Source organism: Parus major, chromosome 3, assembly GCF_001522545.3.
Source record: "Parus major isolate Abel chromosome 3, Parus_major1.1, whole genome shotgun sequence".
NCBI classification, from domain to species: domain Eukaryota; kingdom Metazoa; phylum Chordata; class Aves; order Passeriformes; family Paridae; genus Parus; species Parus major.
Genome location: NC_031770.1, coordinates 2,804,329 through 2,823,720, shown reverse-complemented (window position 1 = coordinate 2,823,720; position 19,392 = coordinate 2,804,329). Strand labels below are relative to the sequence as shown.

The 19,392-nt window shown below is 44.5% G+C and overlaps 2 long non-coding RNA genes across 7 annotated transcripts in view; one reads left to right on the top strand and one right to left on the bottom strand.

Moving 5' to 3' along the window:
* Positions 1-6,199, top strand: part of LOC109022569 — a 28,250-nt gene extending 22,051 nt beyond the window's left edge. For all 3 annotated transcript variants that reach the window (XR_004496601.1, XR_004496600.1, XR_004496599.1), the window contains one exon: positions 2,294-6,199. This is a non-coding gene — a long non-coding RNA (uncharacterized LOC109022569). The remainder of the gene's footprint in view (positions 1-2,293) is intronic.
* Positions 1-19,392, bottom strand: part of LOC107202019 — a 324,213-nt gene that overhangs the window by 30,158 nt on the left and 274,663 nt on the right. For 3 of the 4 annotated variants that reach the window (XR_004496597.1, XR_004496595.1, XR_004496596.1), the window contains exon 4: positions 14,781-14,863. The exons of the other annotated variant lie outside the window; for it this stretch is intronic. This is a non-coding gene — a long non-coding RNA (uncharacterized LOC107202019). The remainder of the gene's footprint in view (positions 1-14,780; positions 14,864-19,392) is intronic. 4 annotated transcript variants of the gene reach the window in all.

The window sequence follows — 19,392 nt, the reverse complement described above, 5'->3', positions numbered from 1 at the left end:
GGGAAGGTATTATTCAGTTAAGTACAATGAATGCAGAAATGTCCCAAGACTGAAGCTGTTCACCTGTAACTTGAGCTGCCTGATTCCCACTAAAACACAACCCTGGCATGGCTTAGCACACAGGACACAAAGCAGAACATCCCAACTGAGCAGAGCCCCTCAGGGATCACCATCCCATCTTCCCAGTGTCCCAGCTGGCTCCTAGAAGTCCCAAGTGTGCTGGTTCTTTCACGTGTTGCAGAAGCCCTTCCCACCCCTTCACATCCCATGCATTTCCTCGTGTTGGACTCTCCTGCAGGGCTGTGCAAACACAGGCTTGAAAGGCCTGTCCTATGCCCCTTCCCTCATTTCCCTGGCACAGGATGCTCCACAGGATGGCAGCTGCCATCCTAGCAGGCCTTGGACAAGGGCAATCTCCTCGTTTTCCTTCTGCTCTTCATTGCACACACCTGGGACACGCTGGCAAGAGCCTGGGCCTGGAGAACGTGGCAGATTCCCAGGTTCAGAGCAGCCCTCTGCTCCTGGGGATGAGACACAGAGGAGGGGATTTCACAAATTCTTCAGGAATCAGATCATCTAAGTAAAGCTGCGGTGCACAGGATGATGTACAAGAGCACCAGCCCACCAGTAAAAGGATTTGCAAGCCAGGAGCCAGGCTCAGTTAAAAAGTGTGAGAGAATAAAATCACTGAAAGGAACAAATCAGCAAAGGATGCTGAGCTGCAAAGTTTCCAGCTAGGTCAGAACTTCCCAAGAATTTAGCGCTGGGAAATTGCTGGGGAGGAGTCCTCCTCTCCAAACCATAATAATTTCTTCTCCTGAGCTCTCTAAAAATGACTGCAGTGTCTGTCTCTCCCTAAACATTCACTCAGAATTCAATCCCAAATCCATCAATGAGATGTGTTTGGGTTATATTACTGCTGCATTTAATGGACAGATGATACTCTCTTAAGAATGGTTCCTGGGATCACACAGAACATTGGTAATTGATTACAGACACAGGACAGGTGATCTGGGCACTGGGGGTGACTTGAGATGTCTCTGAGGGAACTGTAACAAATGAGGACCCAGGGTGTGCACATTCTCAAGAGAGAGTCTGTATTTCCTCACTACCTTTAGCATCTATCCAAAGACACACAAATACACAAAGATTTTATGCTGTGCAATGATTTGAAGGTGGAAAAAATAGTTTCTGTCTGCAAAAAATATTGGCAACTTCCTGCAGCTCTTGCAAAAAGACTAAAATGCCACAATTTCACACATCTCTGCTATTAACATGTGCTGCTTTGCTTCCATGTTTATATTTGTCACATTTAAAAGGAATAAAATAGGGTTTAAAAGAAGATCCTGACTCCCTAATGAGTGCAAAAGCACAAAGAAGTCATGCAAAGATTATTGAGGAAAAACTCACAAGAGGGAACCAAGTGGAGGCTTTGAAAATGGGGCATTTTTGCACAACCAAGGGCACTGTCACTGTTAAACCACCATGGGACCAGGAGAAATCCTGCTTGGGACACTCCCTCAGATGGAGAGAAGTGTGTGTCTCTCTAAACCTGCTGCAGGAAAGGCTGGAAGCTTTCCCAGGCTCCTCTCACTGCAAAGCCCTGGGACACTCACCTGGAAGCACAAAGGTGTTGTGGGTGCCTCAGTGCAGGAGCATCCCCAGCCCAGCCCTCTGGATTCAGATGTAGCCAAAGGAATCCAATGCTAAGCTGAGCTGAGCCCTGCCTGTGAGACCCAGAGCTCAGTAACATGCAATCATGGGCTCCCACTGCAGCAATTCCACATAAACCCAGCCTTGGAAAGAGGAGTAGCAAAAAAAAAAAGGTTTTTTTCTCCTTCCTTATCTGTACCCACTCCATTTTACCTAAGGCTCCCTATTAGCTCAGCTGGTGATGTCACTTACTCCACTGGAACCTGTTATCATGGCAGATTCCTCACAGGATTTTCTGTTTTGCCAGCACTGCTCTTTGTGCAATGTTGTATTTCATTCCATTAGATAAAGGGTTAAGGAATTCACGTTTTACCCATATAGACTAAGTTATACTCCCTGTGGGTTGCTGGCTTCCCATTGGCTGCAACAATGACCTTGGAAACAGACAAAAATGATGCATTGTTGCAATAAATATTATAGCTTGCACCTGTTTCTAATTAAGTCTGCCAAACAATTTCAGAGATACTGAAAAGAGAAATGTGTTGGCTTCTAATCGGGTGTTCTTTGCTGTTTGATCTGGATTTTTCAGCCCCCCACATGACCTCGCCTTCTTGGTTCTTGTTTTTCTTTCTCTTTTCAGACTTGTAGAAAGCACGAGATTGAAAGAAAGGAAGCTTCTGAAAGAGGAACTCTCTGCCTAAAATCAATTGTAACTAAAAACCCGAAAATTGATGGATTTACACCAGGGCTGAAAGCAGTTTATGGCACGATACCTCAGAAATCTCTAGTATGGTTTCCTAGGTCTAGTCTGGCCTTCTTTTCCCTCACCTCTTCCTTCTCCTCTCGCTTCTTTTAAACTTCAAAACTCAAAACAATCCCTGTTAGCAGTCGGGATCAGCATCACTGGGAAGTTGGAGGTTTTTGCAGCTGGACTTGAAGATGTTGGAAAAATATCTGAGAAAGGATTTTCCTGCTAACACTCACCAAGGAAACATAAAGGAAGCAGTGGTCACTTTGCCTTCCCGAGTTAAGGACACCTTGGGAAGACTCTGGCAGTTGTTGCTGTTTGATGCCTGCTCTAAGATCCAGCTCCATGGACAAATGCAAACATGGGCCACATGCTGCCACTTCTCCTTAACAGAAGTAAGGAAATCAGGAATTACTGTTATCTCCCTTTGGCAAACAGGGACTGGAAGGCAGAGCTCAGGCAACACTTCTGGCTGTCAGTGACAGAAGCTGCCCAATCCCTTTGGTCCCTGTGGGGTCCCTTTCCTCACGCTGGGATAAGCATTTGTGCATCTGTATTTTGGAACTGACTGAGGAACTTATCCATCTGAAAACTAATCCAGGGAGGAAAAAAAAAAACAAAACAACAAACAACAGTTTTTATTTCAGCCACATCAGGTTCCTGATTTTGGTTTGCAGGCAGCCTGGCTGGATGGGACTGAGCAGCCAGGACAGAGGGAATGCAGTGCAGGAATTTTGGATGGAATTACACAAAATCACAGAAGGAACCTCCAAAAGACAATGTGGGTCTCCAGAATCCACAGATGCCTCTGTCTGATGTAAATGCCACCAATGTCCAAACCCAGCAGATGTTTGCTGCCTGGGCACCCTGCTCTGAGCCACACAAGGTTTCTTGTGCGTGGGCAGTGGATCTCAGAAGTATCTGGTGGAATTAACTGAGCCTCTGCCCAGCCAAAAATGAATTATTTTGGGGTGGAGGCTGCAAGGGGATTATTTCAGCAGCCATCCTAATGAAGGTGAGATCAGACAGGTTAAAAATAAGCGTAGACACAAGGAAGGTGTGGGACAGGACGGGAAGGGAACAGCGGTGGGATGACGCCCTGCATTCAGGATTATGGCAAGAGTTTTTTCCAGAAGGAGAGACAGAACTACAGAGATATTTTGCAGGGTTAGCACGTCTTCCTCTGTCTGATCCACTCTCTCTTTTCCACTTTTCCCTCGGTGGCAGGTAATAAAATGCCTGCTGGTACCCCCCATGACTGGAGGTACCCGGAGTGGTTCAGCCCATCGTGAGTGCTGTGCCAATCATTTAACAATTCCCACAGCTGCCTTTGTGAGAAGCCTCTCTCTTAAGCCTCTGGTTTAAGAATTTAGAGTAATCATGTAAAAATGATACCCCTGTGCTCTATGATCCGCTGAATCTCACTAATGCCGGATCCCAGAAGAGGGCTTATTAATGAAAAGATGCAATGCCTCTCTCTCTGCTCATGTTTCACATGAATATCTCTCATGGATTCGGCAGTAAAGCGCACTGCTGATAAAGTGAGTATAATGAACCTCCGTGCTCCACGAGAATGGAATCTCGGCCTGATGAAGTGGTTACCTGCTCCACTTCCCAGCACAATGGCAGGCTCCAGAGGCACAGGGAGAAGCACCCGGCTGCTGCGGGAACAGCGGCGCGGCACCGCCAGCTCCCAAATCCGGGCTCTGCTCTGCCATCGATGCCTTGGGCTCTGTGACGAGATCAGGAGTTTGGAAGGGAGGAGCTCGTAATTAGCTGAGAGAAATGAAATTATGTTTTACTGTAAATCACTGAGTCAACAGACAAAAGAAGGGTTTTAAAGGGACAGCAGCACCTTGAGGCTACTCTGTGTCCTTCCAACATCACACAGGAGTCAAAAACCCCGCCGGCTCTCAACACTTCAACAGCTTCCCAGCAAGGACGAGCACCAAGTGTTCTGCAAACAGCAGGATCCTGTTTCCAGCCCCTGACATCTCACTAATTTTCAAGAAGTCACTGAAAATACTTTCAAGTAGTGCATCTGTCCTGAAGCTCCTCTGCTAACAGCAGCAGATTCTGCCATCGAGAATTTCAAATTGTTATAAATTCTTTTTCTGTAGGTGCTTGGAATCAAACAAACAAAGCAACCCCCCACACTAACAAGAAGAAAGGTGGATTCCATGTCTATCCATGGGAAAAAGAATGTGTGTGACTACCCAGAAAGCACTGTGAGGCAAAAAAAAGGAACAGGTAAAACACTGTAGGCAGCAGGGCAATCAGGCTCTATACTTCTCAGAGGCCCTCTGTGATTTATGATTTCCATTAAAGGGAACACATGCCTCACAAATTACCCCTAATCTTAGCAGCAGTAGGATGGTACAGGACAAGCAACAGGAGTCTGGAAGGTGTCACGGGAGTATCCCAAAACAACCAGAGAGACCAGCATCGAGAACCAGACTGTACCTGCTCAGTGTGTCTCTGATACCCGGCTCACCTTTGCAAAGCCAGCCCTATGCAGCCAAATCCAAACTTCCCAAACCTGAACACAGAAAACTATCACAGAATCTCAGCACTGAAGAGTGAACATAATCCCATCTCAAACCCTGGCTGTCATCCTCTGCATGTCACCAACCCATGGAAAAGAGAGCACCGTCCCTCATTTTGGGGGATTCTCTGGTTAGAAAGAACTCAAACACCCTAAAACTCGGCAGAGCCTTAAAGCTGGAGCTGCATTTTGCACGAGCACCTTGGGCACAGCTCCCTGTATTATTCATTCCTAAATGCCCCATGTGTTGTCTTTAGAGAGGGAGGCAGCTACACCACCTTTCTGTGTGTGCTTTCCTCCCTTGGCTTTTACATTTCTTCCACACGCAGAATGTACTTAACTCGCTGCTTATTGAATGAAGGATTAGTATTATTTTCCTTCCTCCAGTGAACTTTGTTTCACTTCATCCTGCATACATTTGGCTGGGCTGTGTTTTCCTGCCAGCACACCACTGTTCAGCAAACTACCGTGCTTAAGGCCAGCCAGCTAACACAGTGATTCCTTTTTACTCCCGAGGAGTGTTTCCGTAATCATGGCTGTGCTGGGGGATGAATGACAGCTTACAGCAAGAAGCACAAAACGCACTTCCAGAAGCTTTGCTGAGCTGGGACAGAGCTAAAGCGGCTTCAAACTGCCAAGATATTTGAGACATCCACAGGAAGACGCTTTTGGAAATAGAGCCTGCTCCTTAGCTCCTCTGCTAGCACAAACGCTGACCAAGGACTGGGAAGGGAGCGACTTCCTCATGCCCTTCTTTCTGTGCTGTCACATCTGACATTGAGTTAGACTGCGAGGAAAAATTAGTATAAAACTAGTAGGTAACAAATTTGCAATGGCTCTGTATTTATGGCCTCTCTTTTTTGTTTATTGTTGTGGTTAAAGTTGGTTATGTTAAGGAGAAAGGAAGAGTTTTTTTCCAACTCTTGGAAAAACAAGCTGGAAGTTCCTGTTCACATCACTGCAGCAATGTAGACTTCTCTGGTGGAAGTGTTTTCTTTTTCTGGTGGAATTATAGCTCAAGTCCTGCTAGGTAGTTCCTCTCTTTGTTCCTGTGAGCCAAGATCATGCTATGCCATGCTTATAATATAACCTCGCACTAAAAAGGAGATTACAAAGGGGGCAAAATGCCCTCGAGGGTTCCCCTTTATCAGAACCTTCCCTGTCAGTTTGCCTTCTCATTTCCTGAGCTCTTGTCTGATTATTAGTGTACTGACAGAATAAAAATAACCTCATATTCCTACATGAATCATAAATAAAACCCTTTTATTTCATCAAAGAGGTTGGCAGGTTTATAGTCCTTTGCAATGCAGGCACGATGTGAATGACATACCTTTAATTTTGCTGACAAGCTTGTCGGGGTCCTAATGAAAAAGAGTGAAAAGTGGGTGACTTCTCTAAAGGTTTAGCAGTTACTTTTTGGTGAAGATATATATTTCACCTTGCCACTGTAATCAAGGAGCCAACTGATCTTGGTAATGAACTCTTCAATTACAGTCCACTCCTAACTCTTCAGGAATGCCTTAGCAACAATACCACAGTGATTATTGCTGATATTACACATTAAAGCAACCTGGGGGGAATAAAGAGGGGGAAAAGGGGAAAGAAAACCTGAGCAGTGTCTGTGGTAGAGCTACAGGGTGCATCAGCAATGATCACATTCCTAGTTTTGTATCCCTGCTCTACAGCAGCCAATAATAAAATCACCATTCCCACCTGGATGTTGACAGTACATATTCCTCCCCATTTGTTCAAGCAGACACTTTGCTTTTAGAAACCAATATCAAGAATGGTACAGGGTACATTGGGACAGCCCCTTCAAAAAGGAGGGAATAGTGCAGAGTATTCCTTTTGGTGTCTCTGACAAACAGGAGATAAGGGTTGCACAAAGAAAGAAAGGTCCAGGTACACGAAAAACAGGCACAGCACAAACAATCAGAAAATCTTTCCTATTTGGACTCTTGCACAGAGTTAAAAGGTTAATTGCTCTCAAAAGAGGGAGGCAAACAGTTAAAAATATTTATTTTTAGTAGTATTGAGGGTTCTTTCCCCTTCTTCAACACATCCTTTCTTATTTCTCCTTTATTTTTTCTGTCTCCTATTTTTCTCATGTAGAAGTCAGGAAGAACACAGAGCCCTATGTTTGCTTTCTAACCACAAACAAACCATCGAAGCCACAACCATTTTCCCTTTCATAAAAAGATTCCTGCTTTTTTTGGAAGTCTCTCAGGTCTTCACTTAATAATTCTGAAAGAAATTAAGGGAATACAACAGTTTTATTTGATCTCCTGGAGCTTATCCTTCTTTTTTGGTGGTAATTCCTGTTCTCAGCAACACCTCATCAGAGAAAGTTTGGGATTTGGTGAGTTATACTGGTGTGATTTATGCTTTTTTGATTCTTGTGGGGTTTTTTTTGTTTTGGTGGGGATTCAGAGATGGAGATGCTGAAAGAAAAAATGAGAGGGAAATAACTAAGGTCATCTGAGTAGAGAAAGAAACAGGGGCTGTGTGTGCAGGATTGTGCATACACAGGGAGGTGGGGCAAAAAAGGGGAAAACAATATGGACACTGGTTTCCAGATTGCTGTCTTGGCAGGATTTTACAAGATTCCAGAGCTGCACTTTTAATTTTCATTACTTTCTATCTTCCTTTGATAAGCTCAGGAGCAGTATCTAATTTTATTAGGAGCTTTTCATCAAACGTGGGTATCTTCCTTCCTCCAGGGATTCCCTAGCCACATAAACATCAGGTTCTGTGAAACATTAGCTAATCCTAGTTAGAGTTACTTGACCCTATCAAGCTAAGAAATAAATTTTACTCTTCATGAGAGTCCTACTGTTTACACTCCAGACAAAATTCTTAGATCTGAAAGTTTTCAGAGAAAAAACATATTTCATAATGCCAGAAAACTGGCCTTAAAGACCTGGGCTTGAAACTGGTTCTTGTTTCAAATGAAACACACTGAGTCTTCTTCCTGACCACAGCTGACACCAGGGCCTGATTTTCTTGGCATAAAATCCACATAGGTGAGGGCAGGAGTCACATCCAGCCCCACATTGCTACCTCTGACTCTCAGATTTCCCAGTGTGGCTGCTCACAGAGAGAACTGGTGAGAATCCAAGCCCTTCTCCCTGCCCAGGGCAGAACAAACTCTGCAGCAGGAGCTCAGGGTTTGGAGAACCTTTCAGAGTGAGGGTTTTGGTGAGGAGTGACTGCCCCAGCAGGAAGGTGCTGCTGGCAACCAGCACAACCCCAGTGCTTTGGAAAACAGAGGAGCTGCCAACTCTGGCTGTAGTGCTGTCACTTGTTCAGCTGTTTGCTGTGTAAGGTCTTGCTAGAAAAGGTTAAGAAAAGACTCATATACTCCAAAATTATCAGTTTGTTATCACTATTAATAATACTTTATAGTACTTAACACGCTACTTTTCATCTTCAAAGCACTTTGCAAATATCAATTAATCCTCACAGTCTGCCTGTGGGGTAAGAATTGCTGCTGCTCCCAGAGCTGAGGCACAGGGTTAGCTGATGTTCCCAAGGGGTCAGGACCAGCCTCTGCACATCCTGCTCTGATGCCCAAATTATTTAAAGATGGTGTTTTCCCTCCTCTTAGATGGGGTGGTGAACGTGCACCACTTTTGTTGTACCTGAGATACTTTCTTAAAGTACTGGTTTGAACTGACAACTGCAACTCCAGCATCTTGGACAAGGCTGCAGCTTTCTCCCTTCCCACACATTTCTGCATTGATGGGAGAGGTGAGCAATTACTGCCAGCTGATTTAAGGTCTAGGATCATGGAGGAGTTCTAAAACTACTCCCCAAGCTCTGCTTTGTAGTGCAGAATTGTGTATGTGTGTGTGTACACAAAAGTGATCAGAGTCACAGCTTAAAGAAGCAGCAGATTTCTTTAAAGATTTACCAGGCAATAACCAATGGAAGAGTTTCACTGAAAGCAGCCTGTCTTTGTGAAGACTGATTAGCCTAATGTTTGGGTTTTCTTCACTTGTGGGTTTGGGATGTTTGCTTCATTTCTAAACAACTCCCAACACTTTCAGAGCTAACAGCGAAGGAAGGTTTAGAGGGAAGGACAGGCCCATGATGCGGTTTTATTTGTCCATGCTTCTTTGAGTTGGTAAATCACACTGCATTGCTTTATTGAGTATCCCTTTAGGAGTATATTGGAAAAAATTCCATCTGCCACAATTAATAGAGTGCCTAGTGCATCACACGGCACAGCCCCGGCGTTGGAACTCGGCATTCTGCGGGAGCCCTTTGGTCCCACACTGGATGCCAGAAAGGATAGTGGCTGTGACATGTGATACAACTGCTGATAAATGGTGGTGATAATGCAGAACAAAAAGGCTAATGAGTTCTCCCCAACACCATGCTACTTTCATGAAATGAATGTGATGATGGCCCTATTTGCTACTTTTTTTCCCTTTTTTTTTGGCTAGTGAGTTACTTATCCCTGTACCTGCATGTTGGTTTTATCTTGTCTGCACAATGCCATGGAGAGACAGCCAAAATTAATGTCAGCATCTGCCTTCACTTTTAAACTATAAAAGAGCCTTTGAAGGTAGACTAAATCAAAGAGGCCAGTAACTAATTATAACCCATTGTACTGGACTTTGGGAATAATGAATAGAAGCTATTCCCCGTGCGCTTAGCAGAGACAGTGGTGCCTTTGTGGTGAGGGAGATCCCTTCACTGGACCAGAGAGAGGAGAAATGGGATTGTTAATGTATGTAGGAGGCAGGAGGATTTCTATGGTGCTATTTCACTGCAGAGGCAGAAGGGAGCAGAGCCAATCATGGGAAGCGTAAAGGTGTGAAGGCACAAAGATGGAGAGTTGATTAAAAGCACCGTGGGGAGCGCGGGCGAACAAATCAATGGTAATGATGGAATTATGCCCGAGCGGAACCCAACAGTCTGCGGTGTCCTGGTGACTCGAGCTGGGGATTAAATGCTGCAGGAGCAGAGCTGGCCCTTGTCCTGCCTGTCAGCACTCAGGGATGGGCTGATGGATGGGATGGGTCCTGCTGCACAGCGGGGTGAGCTCTGGGGGGCAATGCCCAAGCACAACACAGGCACCCCTGTGCCCTGTGAGGTGTGAGGGTGGGATCCTGCCCAGGCTGCAGTGGGGTCAGGATGCCCTCACGCCTGTCACACCAGGAGTGGGACAGGGCTCAGCTGGGGGAGCATGAGGAAAGAAAAGGTAAAAGATGAGGGGAGGGCCCTGAGGGTGCTCGGTGAGGTCAGGGAGGCAGGGGAGCAGAGCCACAGAGGATCCTGAGGGTGCAGGGACACGAGCGGCACTGGGGACAGACTGGGGTAGAGGCTCGGAGGCACTGGCAGGAGCTGAGGGAGCACAGATCAGAGCCGGCTGCAAAGGCACTGAGAAAAGGCCTGGAGCAGCCTGCAGGGAGGGAAGAGAGGATTGGAGCAGCTGCCAAGATCAATGCAGGCCTGGCTGTAGCTGGGGTAGCATGAGCTGAGGGCTGCCTGCCCTCCCTGAACTTGCCCTGCTGGCTCTGACACCTCTACAAGCAGAATTACACAAACACAGCCTCAGCTCCCTTCTCCTTTACTCCTTTAAGAATTCCTCTGGTGGTTTGAGGCACACATCTTTATGCACATAAATATGCCAGAAGCTCCTGCCCCTATGGCAGAGTCACCAATCCCACCTGGCTTTGTGCTTGGTGACCTCAGCAGAGAGGATCTGGGGACCGTCTCCCTGCCCCAAGTTGGTCACACAGTGTTGCCAGAGGGGAATTCAATGAGTGAAGAATGAGCCTAGGAGTAGAACCTGGCAGGACAGAGGTCTGTCCATAAAGGACAATTCCAGAACACGAAGCAGCCCAGAAATTTTCTCTTTGACATCAGCCACACCAGCCCAGAGCCAGCTACAAGGGCAGCACTGCCCAAGTGAGGAATGCAAAAGGACAGTCTGACCTCAGGTTTTGCATGACAGGAGATCCTCCCACACCACACAGCCAGAGCCAGACCTTTAGCAAACATAAGGGCCATCATGCCTGGCCTTTTGGCACGAACTCATGACGAAATAAGTGAAAGCTAAACATTTTCAAAGTCAAATATTTGCCCAGTGGTGAAACAGGCCACTGCAGCCAGATTGAAGCTGTTCCTAGGTGGCCTCAGCCTGAGCAGATCCTGCAGGACTGCTCTGGTGGTCTCAGTTAAAAGACCTTCAGATTGCTGGAGTCTACTTGTGCTCAGGCCAGCTGGGGAGGAGAGAGCCAATTTTAGTCATCCAGAGTCTCCAGAAATAAAATTCTCGAAAGGAAAAGACAAAGACTCACAAGTAGAAAATGCACAGATTCTTTCCAAATGGTCTTAATGAAGATTATTTAAATATGGAGAGTTAAAATATCCCATATGTTAGCTCCCTTATGGATCTCTTATCCAGACTCAAGCCTGAGCACAAGCTAATAAAGCCCTTATCGGGAGAGGAGCTCAGTACCAAAAAGCAACAATCTGGTGTTTGGCTGCTTTTTTGTTTTTTCCTATTAATAGCATGTGAAAAGCCTAAAAGGAAAGTATAAGGCTCAGAACTGGACTTGGGCACATGGCCCCTGAACAGGCCCAATCTCCAGATAGGTTTCCTTCAGTCTTGAAAGCAGCAAGCACCAGAAAGTGGAGAGGGAGACCTAGACACAGCACAAATATTAAATGTAAATACAACACATTCCAACACAGACCCGTCCCTGAAACAAGCCCTAGAGCAAAGCTCTCTCTTCCTGTTGGTGACAATGCTCAGGACTTCAGCATAATGGTATTTACTCAGTTAAATGAGAGCTGCAATGCACTTCAGCCTTAGAAACAAAACTTGAGCTATTCAAGTGTCCTGTTTTCAGACCTGAGACTATTTGCATGTGGCTGTTGACTTCAGCAGGAGCCAGCACTGCCACCAAAAGCTGTGCTCTGAGAGCCTCCTCAGCAGGAGAAATGGAATGGAAAAAGCCCTTTTGCTTCAGCTCAGCAGAACCCAGAGCAAGGAAGCACAGACTTAGGTTAGATACAAACAGAAGTCACTTCACCATCTTTTACTTCCCTTTCCCTGAGTAAATTGGGAAGAAACATATTCATCCTCTTGAAGATCTCTGACTGAGAACTAAACATTATTATTATTATTATTATTATTATTATTATTATTATTATTATTATCTACACTCATACTAAAGGGTGATGCTAACATGCTCAGTAACATGTCTGGTACAGAGCATTTTTTTGCACATGAGGGTGCTGGGAAGTTTTAATGATCACCTTTTCTTTGGTTTATGTACCAGTGAGAGTCACCTACTTGCTTAAAATGGATTTTGCTTTTATTTTTCAATACATATGCTTCTTAAGCTTTCAACCCAGAGTATGCAGTTTTAGTTAAGCTCTCATTTGGTTCATTCTAAGCTCAACTCACAAAACTGGCCTCTCTTGGGATGAAATTTACTTTAAAAATATGAAGTGGTAATTTCATTTCTAATAAAGGGTACACAACTCTCTTCATGTATGGAAGGCACTTGGAAAAAAAACTCACTTTGTTTTTTTAGATCCAGCAACTTGAGAAGACCAGAGTGAGTGAACAGCAGGCTAATCATTCTGTCTCCATTGACAAGCAGGGAAGGAGTTAATCATCTGCTTCTTTTCACTAATTCTCTTGCAGAGCTCAGTTGTGCATATTAAATGTCTAAGTTACCAGATTTAAAGAAAAACTTGATCTCAATTTGGCTACATATTAGAAGTGCCATTCCCTGTTGTCCTACCTAGCACTGTTAATTGCATATATTTAGCCCTCTATTGGAGAATAATTTAGCTTCAGATTGAAAAGAAACAGCCCTGGCCTTGGTTATTTTGGCATACAAGACGCCAGTATGACTCTGTTTTCTAAGCAGACATTAATGATTCTAAAACTAATATTCATTGTTTGAAGAGGCATAGCAGCCTTGGCATTTACTTAACCTTTTGTCTCATGTATGAGACTGAGTCAGCCTAAATCCTTTTCTTAATTAATATCTATTCTTTTTTTTTTTTCTGTCCAACATTATTTATTAAACAATTTGCATGCAACAATTAAGAGTTGAGAGATTAGAAAAAACCAAAATACTGTAGGAGTGAGCTCACTTGGTACAACAACAACCATCAAACTGGTTCTCCAGCTCAAACAAGGCTCTGGGATGAGAGGGGAATAGGGAGTGAGGAAGGTCAAGTAAAAAAAAAATCTAAAACCAAGTCCTACCATTCACCTCTTAGCCCTAACATTAAGCTATTCCCTACTAAAAAAGTAATAATTCTAGAGGGAAAGAAATAAAATACTACTGTAAAAGCATAAAACCTTGGGATTTGACACCTCCAGTGAATGTCAGTGATGACAGTTATGGTTGTGAATAAAGTGCAATCACTGAAACTGTTTGCTTATTGCTGTGGTAGAAAGAAATGATCATTTCAGCTTCCTGTCGTGCCTCACAGGACAGCACTGCCTGCTCCACATGAGCCACCCCAACTGAGCTCTCTGCTTCTCCAGCCTCTCTGTTTCTGTGGCTTCCTTGCACTCTCGTGATCACAGCTACAGTGAGTAACTTGCTGAGCAGGCCACAAAAGACACTCAGGAATGTTTGGATCTACATGGAAGTTGGCAAGGCCAATAAATGGCAATAAACAATTCTGGGCTGGCATTATGAGCTGTATGACATTAACACAGAGCAAGATGGCAGCTGCATACACACAGAATTCACCGGGAACAGAGGCTCCAGCATCTCTCCTCACCATTTTTCCCAGGCAGCAGCTTTGTGGAGTCACAGGCACTTGACTTTGGGGACTGTCTGCAAGATCAGAGCTGAATCACATTTTATATCCCACCAGGGCTGGATGACAAATCAGACCTACAGGAAAAACTCAACACTTTCCCCAAAACCACAGGTGTGATGATATGAGCTGTATCCTGCACCCATCAGGATACCCATCACCCTGCAGGAATGAGATTAATCAAAGTCATCCTAAATCCTCTATTAGCCAACCCCTAATGCTCTTGGGATTTCCTTCTTAAAAGGCTCTAGGACATCCCTGGGCACCACACAAAGCTCTTGACCCACACCTTTCACATGAACCAACAGAGAGTGAACCCTCCTGCCCTGTGATGAGGTCAAGACTTGCCTGGGGGGAAGACACCGTGAAGGAAAAAAATGGGACCAATGCTTAGAAAAACTGTCCTGAGAGCTGAACTGAGCCCCTGCCACAGTCTCTGTGCTCCCCAAAGAAACACTCCAGGGATCCAGATGTGTCATTTTCTCCACGACTACCTCACCAATGTGACACTACTTTAAATATTATTTCAGACATAGAGTTCAGCAGATAATTTCAGGGCATGAACTTCAGCAGCAAGTTTTAAAATCCAAATGCACGTCTATAAACCCAACATATTAATAACTTAACAGTTTCCAATAAGACATCAACATTTGCATGCATCTTCCTACTTGTTATGTGCAGTACTACATTTTTTAATGTTTCTTGGATGCTGGCCAGAGAGTCTGAGTCCCTAGTTAGTTCAGATATTACTTTCTTGCCACAATAGATCTGGGTCTTGGCCAAGTACTGGACTCATACTGCATACAAAACCACAAAATTCTCTCCCTTATCTGTTGATAGTCTTCACTTCCCAGGGAAGGAGGAAAAAAATGCATAAATTAAGATAAATAAGTAAATATATAAAAATGCAACACTAACTGTAGCAGAAGTATTTTTAGCATTTTTTAACACTACGTGTAATCAAAAGATTTCCTCATGTATTTATACTGCTTTAGTCTCCCAAGAGTCTAATTCATGACTATTCACCTGAACAGGAGAGGAAGATCTCTTCTTTAAATCCCTCCTGGAGCTCCTCAGGCTTTCCACAAGAGTGAGCAAGGTTACCTGACCTGAAATAAAACAGGGGAGGAAGAGGCTTCAGTACCATCCTTCCTTTTTCAGTGCTTCTCAGCCTATGGACTATGGAGGGGTTTAAAGAGGCCATGAAGGGTTAGAGGCGGCCTCTGTTTTACATTTGACCTTTTTATCCCTTACTCAGAGCCTCTGGTGCCTTCAGAGAAAGACGGATGAACACAGAGGAGAAGCCTTTTGAAAGAGGTTTGAAAACATTGTCCAGCACAGCTCTGGTGGCAGGGCAGTGAATGTTGCCTTTTATTGTGGGTTTAAGGTGGCAAACTCATACTTAGATTAACAAAGAGCAAGAAAAAGGAGCGGGTGACGCAACGATCGCGGCTGTGGCTTTCCAGCCACGTTAATCCCCCAGCAGCCTGAGCTGCCCCTGAAAGGGCTGGGCCTGCCCACCCGCCCAGCCCTGCTGGGAAGGTTTTTGCCCACTTGAAGATCTGCATTTTATCAGAGAACAAGGAGGCTATAACTTTCTCCGACCCTAAAAACGCCCCTCGGTGCTGCTGAGCACACGGAATCACCGCACTCTTGGAGCAGAGCGACAGGAGGGTGTTCCTGCCCTTGGTGACCACGGAACCACCACAGAACCTGAGGCAAGGACATGTGGGGCAAGGCCAGGAGCAGCAGGGAAGGCATCTCACCTTCCCCTGGGCTGCTGCCAAAATCCCATCCCAGTCCACATGGAGCGCTTTGCTGTCAATGTTACACTGATCCCAGCACTCCCCTGGGCTGACTTGGAAAATCTTCCTAATAATATCAAGGTAGTGACAAGGTAATAGAACACATGATTCCTGTACCTTCTGCTAGAGCTTGTGTTCTTTGCTGTTCATTTGCCCAAATAAAGCATCGGTGCCTTAATTTCCGTTGTTTCAGAAATTAGATCCTCTTGAAGAATGAAAGGATGCTGTGTTCGAGAGGGGTAGCGTTTTTATGAGGACACGTAATTAAAGGAAGCCATTAAAGATACTTGTAAAAATGATTCAGATTTTTATATATGATGACTAACTAACTTATTATTGCTCTTCTTGGTCAGAGATTAATGAGAATTTCTTAAAGGATAAAAAATTATTTAATAAGCTTCAGGATATACAGGGCTTGGAATACACTATAATAATGTGAATAATAGGAAATGTGGCTGTTGATTCTCTTAACTAATGGAACCAACATTAAATCCATAGATAAGCAAGATGTCAAAAAACCCCAAACCCCAATCTAAAACCAACCCAAACCAATACCTAATAAGCAAGTGGATTTCATGTGAACCTAAACATAGACTTTAGCAAAAAATCCGTGCCTTTAAGAGAATCAGGTTCCCATGTGCTCTAACTCGAGGTGGTAGAGGAACACACCAGAAATGACTGAGAGGCACCAAAGACTATAAAGAGTGAGTTTAAAATCAGGGGATGCTGAATATTCAACAACTCCTTGTGAGGGGAAGGAGACAGCAAGGCAGAGAGAACAAACCTCTACTGCCTGCAAGAGCTTCCTGTGAAGAAATTGTCTTTACAGAGTGATGACAACAATGTGCGTGGGCAAAGATTTCTGTGCAAGCAAAACTGACTTCTAAGATCACAAGTAGCAGTCACTTGATGATTCCCTTGATGACGGCCCACATGGACAGCTTTCATTTTCCCAGCTCTTCCAGGTTTTAAGTGGCCTCAGCTTGGTGAATATCACATCCCCTCTGGGCTGAAAAGCCCGTGCCAAGAGGGAGTGGCGCATCTCCAGGCTGACATTGGCACTAAGGGAAGGGAGCAGGTAACACTTCAGCAGAGAAGGAAGTGGAAGGCAAACCAGTTTCTCAGGCAGCTGAAAAGAGTGTTTGACTCTTTTCAGAACTGATTTGACAAGTGTTTTCTGCAGTAACTGCTCAGAGTAACAAACTGCAGTGATTCCTGTGCCCAGGTGAAGCAGAAATAGTTCCCTCTCGCTGGCTGAAACAAATAAACACAAGCCAGCTATTTTCCAGCTGGCAGCTCCCAACCAAGCCAGGTAGTAGCAGTGAGCCTTCTGCAGCCTGACACCCAATTATTTTAATATCCACTACATCTTCCCCCTCTCAGGGCTCATTGGATTTTTTCCTTTAACTTTCTGAAGGCACACAAAGAATTGAATAACCTTTTCTCCGCGTACCTGGCTACAGCCACATCACTGAGGGGGGTCCTTTCGACATTTTAAAGGACCTGAAGTGTGTGACAACATGGCACTGCAGTCAAGAATCTTGCCGGGAAACAGAATAAGAAGATTTATTTTATTTTTAATATTTGAAAGATTTCAAAAAGCATTCAACTGGATTTCTCACTAAGAGGATGAGTGAAGAGAATCCTTTGTAACTAAGCTGGGAGGCCCAAGTCTTTTATCCATTGTTACACAGTTTTTCCCCAGGGCAGAGTTAGGAAGGCCTGCAAGCCCCAGCAGCTTAACAAGGCGAGTACACTGGGTGGGCTTTTCTGGCATTGCCTAAGCTTCTCCCGAGGATGGAGCCGCTGGAGCCGAGCGGGTCCGCGCTCATCCCAGGCCCTGACAGGCGTTATTTGGGAAGATCCTGGCGGCAGATCAGTGACTCTGCCCGGCCTGCCTGCAATGCACACACACCCCCTCAGTGCCCAGACACCTCTGCTTTCTCAAAAGACCAGGAGCAAAACCATTCCACACCAGATCAGCAGTGAACTGGCACTTGGACTAATCGTTGTGCATCGGGCTTTGCCAAGCCACCTTTTCTTGTCGGCATTTTAAACCCTGATGCACAACTGGTTGGTCAGAGAGACCTTATCTCTTTCTGTTACACAGGAGGAAACCAGTGTAAGTGTGCTGCCAACACCTTCCTTTTCTTACCTTTTAACATCTGTATGTGAAAACCCTTCAGCCCTGATGCAAATGAGCCAGTGGATTTTGATCACATGGACCTGGATATTCCCCGAGCTTGGTTCACAGCAGGGATGGACCCATCTGCCTTTCCCAGGGATGCTTGGGTTTGGCTAAAAGTGAGGACTTTCCTGAGTGATTCCCAACAATGTCAAAAGGAGCTCAGGGCCTGAAGTAGGACACCCAGGACATGTTCTTACCCCCAACCACACAAACTCTTGTTCTAGGACTTGTCCAGCTCATTACAAAGCCCTAAATATGCAAGGTTATACTTTGCTTGGCAATGTTTCACAGCCCTTACCCATTTGACAGCCCTTACCCATCCTCAGAGGTCATCATTCAAAGGTGCTCTCAAATACTAAATAAAAGGTGAAATAAAAGATTACTTCTAAGTAATTGAGCCCCTCTTTTCCTGACTTGCTATGAAATTTGTGGGACACTAACACAGCATAAATTTTGCGGGGAAATTTCTTATGTACAAGTCCAGAAGCAGAAGAATATGGAATTTCTAAATAAAAATGGCAATATTTGCTTCCTTGATCCCACTGAAATGAATGGTCTGTGGTAGGTGTCACTGCCATAAAGCAGGATATTCCTGGGAACTGGGTGCTCCATGTGTCAGTGATGGAGGGATGGAGTGGCAGTGGCCATCGCATGGTCCAAGTTGCAGAAGGGGGTTTACTGTATGCTCAGTTCTCCTGTTTATTCTCCAACAAAAAGCTGAAGAAATTCTTAAGTCAGACCTGTTGTTATGGTTGAAATTTCTCTATAAAATTGGAGAAGGATTCAGCCAGAGACATTCACATGATGGCACCCCTGAAAAAACTCAGCTCACAAGCGCAGACTGTGCCCTCCCAGGTTTTCTCACACAGGGCTGAACCTGGGTATGAGCAAAACTGACAAAATTATTGCCCCTCCCAAGCCTCTTCTCCACTAAAGCCCAGCTCTCCTTCCCCAGACTCACCATTCCCATTGGAGATGCTGGAACAACCCAAGGAAAAAGCACCTTACTCATGTGCTATATTTTAATGTTTATGGTATGGCTTTTTGTATAATAGGAATAATCGCTATTGCTTTGTAGTACACTTACAACAAATAGCTTTTGAGATTGCTCAAACACTTTAGCTCCACTTCAGCTCTTAATCAAACTCAGCAGCTGTTTATTGCAATTACACCATAAAGCAATAGACATTATCCCTTAACTAACTGTCTTATTAATATAGGTAGTTACACAGCTATTTCATAGTTAGTCTTAAATAACTGCTTTTAATTATTTTATTAACATAAATAACCATCTCAATAAATTTAAATTAAATGCATATGTGAGAAAACGAAATTTAAAGCATTGCACAGAATTGCATCTGTTTACTAATGTTTAAATTGATGTCATTGTGTAATTCAATTGAAGTGCAACTTTAATTTATTTCAATTTTTGATGGCCATAAAACACCTAAGACACCAGAACTTCCTAAATACTGAAATGGGCACTCTCTGCTGTTCTTGTGCTGCTGTATTTTCTTGGCAATATTAGTTTGCTGCCAGGCGAATGAGATTTCTCTTTAACCACAAAACTTACAATTTAATATCCCCATTTAATTTTGTTTTCTTCCCATTCCCAAAGCAACAGATGACTGGATTGCATTTTGCC